The sequence below is a fragment of the Pinus tabuliformis genome, chromosome 8 (assembly GCF_031772625.1).
Source record: "Pinus tabuliformis cultivar Carrire ecotype Pingquan chromosome 8, CPIR1, whole genome shotgun sequence".
NCBI classification, from domain to species: Eukaryota; Viridiplantae; Streptophyta; class Pinopsida; order Pinales; family Pinaceae; genus Pinus; species Pinus tabuliformis.
Window position 1 is genome coordinate 1,090,781,997 of NC_142294.1, and position 8,541 is coordinate 1,090,790,537.

The window sequence follows — 8,541 nt, forward strand, 5'->3', positions numbered from 1 at the left end:
AACTCATCTGTGAGACCCTTAGTGCGGAAGGCTAAAGCTTCAAAAGAAGTCATATATTCCTCCACTGTAACCGTCTGTCGAAGCTTAGTGAGACGCCCCAAAAAAGAGTCTTCCTGTTCAAAGCAACTGCGGAGAGTTTTGGCAAATTGGGCCCAATTCTGAAAATGTCCATTGTAGCGTTGATGCCATTCCTTCCATTGCCATCTTTCATTGTCCAAGTACATGGTGCCCACCATAAGCTTAGTTCCCTCATCTGTGATATGATTCAATTGGAAATACTGCTCCATTTGTGCTAGCCATGTTGACGTGTGAGAACCATCAAATTTCTGCATATCCAACTTGGGAGGACGCTGACTGGGTGGTGGACGGGAGTGCCAAATGTGAGGAGAGTGGCTAGACTCACCCTCATGGTAGTTATGGCCATTATACCCCTCCTCATGGGCTGGCTCCTTGCCTTCTGGGAATGCCTGCTGTATCTGGTTACTCATTCCTTTAAGCTGAAGTTGTATGAAGCTACTCATTCCTTGAAGCTCATGTTCGATCTTGGACATAGCCGTTTGGAGGGTCTCCATATGGTTTTCAATTTTGTCGATCCGTTCATTGGCCATCGCTTGAGCGCGAGTTTCTACCATACACCAACCTGATGAAAATTTGGGACTGCCTAAAAATTTTTACTAAGAAATTGAATGGTACCACCTTGCTCAGCTCGTCGTCCTGATACTGATGGGCTAGGTCACCAATAAGCATCCCGGAAGATCTCAGACTGTCGCCAAATCCTCAAAATGTCAATGCCGCCAAAAGTCCTGCGAAAATTATATCCAGGTACAGGAACCCTTCCCAACTACTCCGATCTGGTGAATCTGAGAGATCTGAATGGTGGAACAACTGCTGCTGCTGATCTGAAATATCCGATCTGGTGGATCTGAGAGATCTGAATGGTGGACAACTGCTGCTGCTGATCTGGAATATCCGATCTGGTGGATCTGAGAGATCTGAATGGTGGAACAACCGCTGCTGCTGATCTGGAATAGATGATGTGTGATCCCCCGATAGAAAGGGAACTATGGTCTTGGGGAGTGTCAGGTGCTACAGATCGCAATATACATAAGGGTCTGACAGTAGTACTCGGCCCAATGTTTCAGGGCTCTAACTAAGGAGGATCGACCGTACCCTTAGCCGTACAACCCAACTACCCTATCGTATGGGCGAGTAATCTCTCCGAGTGCTGTTCTCGGTGTACTGTAGCCACAAGACGGCCGAAGTTTGATCTATGGCGAGGTTTCAAGGGAGCTAGGGGGCTTCCTATATACCCAGAGGGTACGTGGAAGACAGTCCGTGCGCGGTTCTGTCTAATGCGCTACTACTCGAAGGGGTACCCACAGGGGTTACAAGGGAGTCCAACAGACGTGACCACCTCTTGTATTTCCTACGTGCATGCCTCCCCAAATCCGCAGGTTTATGCGCTTAACGACAGATCCCGTGGTTTAAAGACACCGGAACACGTCTCTAGCCTAAAAATTTTTTTGCTAAAATTTGGAGATCCCACCGAGCCCTGGAAAGTGCTCTGATACCACTTGTTATGCTCTTAACCTGCAAAGCGATACCCAAACATAGAATTTGCGAAGAAAAGATACCGAGAACACAGAATATGCGAAAAATTATACCCAGAGCACAGAATAGCAATGATTTTATTATTCAGAGAGAAATGTTCACAGGCCTCTTCGAGGGGGCAACCTCCAATAGAGCAGAACTCGATTACAAAACAAGACACAATGCTCCTCGCAGGGAGTCTCTATCCTTTATATATGACTCATACATGCAATACCACGAGCCAATATCGTGGGTTTTATTAATACCATCTATCTAATACTACCGCCCATTTACCATCTAACTAATACTACCGCCCATTTGCAACTAACTGTGGTCCCGTAATTAATTGCGGGTTAACCACTTACAAATATTAATATGGGCTTTATTGATTCTTGACTATGACGTGATCCCATGACATAAATAAGGGGGTTAGGGTGGGACCCTAACACGATGAAGAATGAACAATGACATGTTGTGCACTCGTCATCAGGTCAACATCCTCATTTTTTGGCTCTAATTCAAAATCCATATCTGCAACTTCAATCAAGTCTTCAATCTACTAAGAAAGTTCCCGATCCTGCATCTGTTCACCCTCCTCCTCCACTACTGGTTAGTTTTGTTCTTGCTCTTCAACCTGTATTGGCATTGGTTCTTCTGCTATGTGCCTTGGCTTTGTTATTCTTCCCACTTGTTCTTCTCTACTTGGTCTTTCATCCTCAAATCCCATTCTTCCATTAGTTATTGTTCTACTTGCTTCAATCTCAGTTTTGCTTCTTGCAAGATCTTCTTTTCTCTTTCCTCCACTTTTCTCTCTGTATCCTCTCCTTCCTCTTTGCTTCTACTACTAAAGTTGCTTTCATAAGGATTAGATCTATTTTCATCTTGCATCTTTATTCTACCCCTGGACTATCAACAACCTTTCTGTAACAACCCTGGTTAAAAATCAATGTAAAAATATATAAGACCACAGTCATGGGACACATATTTCAAGTTGAATGGTGGGAAAAGAATCCTAGAGGATGTTCATTAAGTTATGATGGCTAAAGTAAATTGGCAAAGGAAATGGCGAAGGTTTGGGAAAAGCATGAGACATTTATTGGCATTTTATTTATGAAAATAATGGAAATTAGGAGAAAAGGAAGGTGAAAGGTCACATGTTGCATGTGAGGAGGAAAATGAAGGAAAATAATGGAAAATGAAGAAAATAGAGACCTCATTGATAAAAAGGCTTATGACGATTAGTGGGTAGGCATGTTCAGTGTAATCTTGGTCAGTTCAGTTTTGGAGCTCTCTCATTATTCTCTCTCTCTCTCTCTCTCACTCTTGGATACTTAGATTTTTTTTGGAGCACTCTTGGAGAGTGTGGCATACTTGGAGAAGGAAAATGAAGAGCATAAATGTGCAAGAGGACATCAGGATTAGTAGCTACAACGAGTTTTTCTTGCAGGTACCGAGTTGCATGTATGTTTTCCTCACTAGTTTTGGCATGCATGGCATATGCATGTGGATAATTGGTCATGATCTATCATTGACATGGAGGATTGCCCAGATTGATAGTGGATTGCCTAGAATTTTCATTTTCTTTATCTTTGTTTGAGTTATTAGTTCCTGGAAGCCTTGGTTGGAAAAACGCTCTGGAAGCACCGTAACAACTTGGGTTGAGTTACTAGTCTTGGAAGCCTTAGTTGGACAAATGCTCTGGAAGCCCTTAGTGGGTTGAGTTACTAGTCCTGGAAGCCCTGGCTGGAAAACGCTCTTGAAGCCCGACAACAGATGTGGGTTCAGTTACTAGTCTTGGAAGAGTTGTTTGGAACAAACGCTTTAGAGCCCTTGAAGCCTTGGGTAGAGACAAATCTAATGATGGTTTTGTGATGTCCGATCGTGTGGTGGATTCATTCTTTGATGGGTTGAGGTGGTCGGCCTCTAATGCCCTGGATGGTTTTGAATTGTTGTTTTTTATGAGATCCCACATTCATTCTTGGAATATGGCATGGGGGTGAATGGCTGAAGAGAGATTTGGCTCAGCCATTCTATGGTCAGTTGGAATGTGGAAGTCCCATCCCAGGTTTGGATTTTGCATCATCAATATGAGGTTATTTCTCCTTGTATTTATATGAGTATTATATTGATTTATATGTGGATTATATGGTTGTGATTTCATTGGTATTTTTGTTGCTATTATGCTGGTTATGTATATGGTTTATGACAGTAGTTATGTATGGATCTCATCATGTTTTTACTTGTAAATGGATGAACAATGTATCTATGACCTAATGGATGAAATGGAAGCTAATGCATTGAGGCATCAATGCTTATTAGCGATTCTTAGCTAAGTATGAGATGCCTATGGTTAGATATGTTATTCACACCTGTATATTACATATTTGTGATATGTTTGATGAAATTCCTATAATGGCTAGTAGGGGTCCAGTCAAGGGCTTGTTAAAGTATTTGCATTTGCCTCATTGTTTCCTTGTTATCTTTTTGTTATGAAGGTGTCATTCAATTTTGGGAAATGACCTGGGCTTTGGGCTTGAAAAAGTGGCTCAAATCACAGGGAAACTAGCACAAAACTGGGAAAAGTAGTCCTTGGATGCTGGAATTCCTTATCATGCGAGCATCCAGAGCCTCCTAGATGTTGTCAGGCCCATAACATGGAAGCATCTGGGGCTCAAGTGGTTTAAAAACTTAATGGGACCCAGGGATTAGTTACTAGAAATGTTAGGATGGTTCTTAAGGGTCTTGTAGCTGATGTTGAAGGTATGTATGGTGTGTTTCCATCGGTTCCACTTCCTTAACGTGACTTCGGAAGTCAAATCATATCGTAGTAACTTCTTATCATAGGTTTACCCCGGTTGATCGGTTACTTGGGTAGATGTTGGAGGAGGGTGTTACAGAGTGGTATCAGAGTAGGTTGTGCTCTCTTTGGGTCATATATGATACCACAAACTGGTATCAGAGCATGGTCCTCAATCTGGATGGGCAGTGTGTTGGTCATGCATTCATGTTAGCTGCATATGTGGTCCTTATGTTTGTAGTCCATGTTCTTGTTGCATTTGCGCAACATTGATCATGGTTGTAGTGATGTCGCCATGTGGAAGTTGATGATGTTGTTGTCGAGATGTGTTTATCATGAATGCATGTCAATGTCCATATGTTATGATGCATGATTTATCATGGTTATGGTTATGCATGTATGGTAGGTTAGACATGCATTGTGAGGTCATTGTAGGAAATTAGGTCATGATCATGATATTAGTTTGTTATGATGCTGATATGTTTCCTAAGATAGAGCAAGAGGTGCAGATCATTAAAGTGAAGTTGCCACAATGGACCTCAAGGCAAGAGCATGTCGTCATATAGTTTTGTATCTTTGGCATGTAGGTAAGTAGCTTAAGGATTTTTATGTGAATTATGGTTATGTTTATGTCTTTCATTCTATTGATGGTATGGTTACATACACGATAGATACTAGTTGATTAGTGTAGTCATATGCACATGTGTCAAATAGTCATGAATGATAGTAACCTATCATTGTAGGCATTGCTAATTTTGTTTTATGTTAGATAACTTGAGGATTATGTTTTATGTTGTTAATGAGTATGTTATAGGTTAACTTGTTATTTTTATATGATAGTTAGCTTAATGATTAGGTTATATGTTGTTGATGAACATGATATATAACTTGTTATTGTTATATGATAGTTAGCTTGATGATTAGGTTATATGTTGTTGATGAGCATGACTCTATAATTTGTTATTGTTATATGATAGTAACTTGATGATTAGGGTTATTACATTAAGAGCTTGATGTTATATGTATCATGCTAAGTTGGATTGGTCTATGTGAATGGTTAGGGTTATGGCATTCATGTATGAGTTAATATTTTGTGATATTATGTCATACTAATCTAAGCTTACTGTGCAGATGTGGTTATTATGTATGAATGATAAATGTTTATGAGCTTGTGATGTGGACATGTTAGCTAGTGACTATTATGGATATCATGACCTTATTTGTGGTTGAGTTGATATGTTGTCAAGTTATATCATGCTAATCTAGATTGATTGTGTAGACAAGATCGCCTCCCCGGAGATATATTAAGGTATGAACTTGCTTATGTCATCTACTTTGTACTTGACTATTTGATTATGAAATCTATTTGGCATTTGAGTTTTTGGTGTCTATTATGTCATCTAGTTGATTTATTTAACATAGTATGTTTTCAAGTTGGTTAAATGTTTGATGAATTTCATGATATAAGTATGTGTTCCAATGATATTGTTTTAAAATGATTGTACTAATAAATATGTGTTGAGATAGTTGATATATACTTGAGTGTAGTAGAAGATAGTTGTAGCATTATTTCTAATGACTATGAGTTGACTATGGATTATGACATGATAGTTAGTCTTGGTAAAGGTTGATTTCAAATTAATGATATGATTTCCTTGATATTTGGAACAAAACATGCTTAGTATTAGCATGACAAGGTAATAGTTGATGTGTTTATATAACTAACAGTTGGGTGATGTGGAAACACATAGTAAGCCTTGATTCCAACAAAGTAAAAATGTAAAAGAAAGGAATTGGGCAAGAATTACTTTTTCTATGCTTGGAAACCCTAATTCCAAATGAATGAATGCTTTGCATACAGGAAGTCTTATTAACTTTGATTTTTTCTGACATTATGTGGATATGTGCTATTTTCATGAACATGTATTTGAAAAGTATATCAATTTGTTTCTAGTTATGGATGGATTCGTCAAGGAACTCGAACCCCTTGAGAAATGGCATGGACTTGTTCAGTTACAAGGCAATGTGGTTGGCACAACAAGGTAAGCTAATTAGTATGTTTTTATGTTTATTTATGCACTGGCAGTTATGTGTTCATGGCAATATGATGTAGGGGATTGCATGGCAAAGAGACTACCATGAAATCTTGAAGAAGGCTCAGGTTAAGATTTCCTTTGCAAGCACTAGGAACCATGAGGATTGAGTCATGGTGTTTATTGTTAGTCTTGTGCTTTTGGTATTTTGTGATTTTCTTGCGCTTGATTTGCAATTTTGTGATCTTCTTGTTTGTTTATTATGCTTGTATTTTAAGTTTTGAGTCTTGGGAGTTAGTTGGGAAAGAGGAAATTTAGTGGAGCTCAGAGAGAGTTGAATGAAATCTAGTAGGCAATGTAAGACTCAGATGAAGTCAGTGCATGTATAAAGGAAGTTGAAGGAAAGAGTATGACAACTAGTTGGATTGGTTGGGTCCATTGGTGTAAATAGATGATGATGGGACAGTCATGGGAAAGGTAATCAAGAAAGGTAAGGTGAATGGATTTGAGGTGTCATATGCCTTGGCTATGTTGGGAACTATTGTTCTCAATGTTACACATGTGTTGCATGCATAAAGGGAGTTCTCTTAACCTTGACCTTATGATATCTAGTAATTACGTTGTGATCATGATTATGCTGATGTCTATATATGTATACATGTATGTATGTATGTATGTCATGTCTGACAGGGTCATCATGGATCATGATTATTTTATGCTAATGTTTATATGTAAATATGTGTGTATGTATGTATATCCTTGACTAACTAGATCGTTATTATTTTATGTTGATGTTTATATGTATGTATGTGTATGTATGCATATCATTGTTTGATAGGATTATGTTTGTTTTATGCTAATGTTTATGTACATGTATGTATGTATCCATGTATCTATGTCACTACCCGACATAGTTGTCAGGGATCATTCTTATGGAGGAATGCTTGCTTATGCAGGTGAATGGCATGAAGAGGTTCCTGGTTTATGACAAATAAAGTGGGAAGATTAGTCATGACAAATCTACGAGGTCGGTATCATGTGGATATGGATTGATATTATGTTATTATAGTATTTTTATGTTATGGATAGGATATACCACAAGATGCATCAGCGAAATGAAAAACAATGTGGTCTGAGACATGCTGGGACAAGCATGGATAAGATACTGGAAGCAAGGTTGTTTGGTAGAGATAATGTGATTTTGATGTGTGGTACTACTGCTGTACATATGTTGTAAATGTTTCATATGTGATGTTGTGCACATGCAGTGTTGTGTATATATAGTGTGTGTACACGTTGTTTATGCAATGTTATGTACAGGGTGGTATAGATAGCGTTGTGTGAATATTGAATATGTAGTGTTTGGTATAGGTGGTGATTTGTACATATGGTGTTGTGTGCATGATTATACAAGTGGTGTTGTGAGCATGTGGTGCCATGTACATGTTGTACATATGGTGTTGTGTACATGTCGTACATTTGGCACCATGTACATGTGGTGTCGTGTATATGTCATGCATGTGGTGTTGTGTACGTTTGTTGTTGTGTATAGATTGTACAGGTGGTACGATGTACATGTGGTTTTCTGTGCACATTGTGCAGGTGGTGTTGTGTACATGTGATGTTATGCACATGTTGTGCCGATGGTGTTTTGTACATGTGGTAATGTGTACATGTTGTACATATGGTACTGGTATACATGTGGTATTATGTGCATGTTGTATATGTGGTACTCATGTACATGTGGTATTATGTGCATGTTGTAGATGTTGTGTTATGTACATGCAAAACTATGTATGCGCCTTGTGTAGTTGTGGTGTCATGACATGTGTACTCATTGTGTTGTACTCTGTGTAGTACATGTATTGTTTTGTGTTGTACACTAGGTGTAGGTACATGTATTGTGTGGTGTTGTACATCAGGTATAGATGTATTATGTTGTGTTGTACACCATGTGTAGGTACATGTATTATGTGGTGGTGTATACTAGATGTAGGTATATGTAATGTGTTTTGTTGTACACAAGGTGTTACGCTGGGTGTATGTGTGGTATGTCAGATGTAGGTGCATGTATTGCATGGTGTTGTTTTTCCTGCCTGGTTGTATGTGTGTGATGCACAC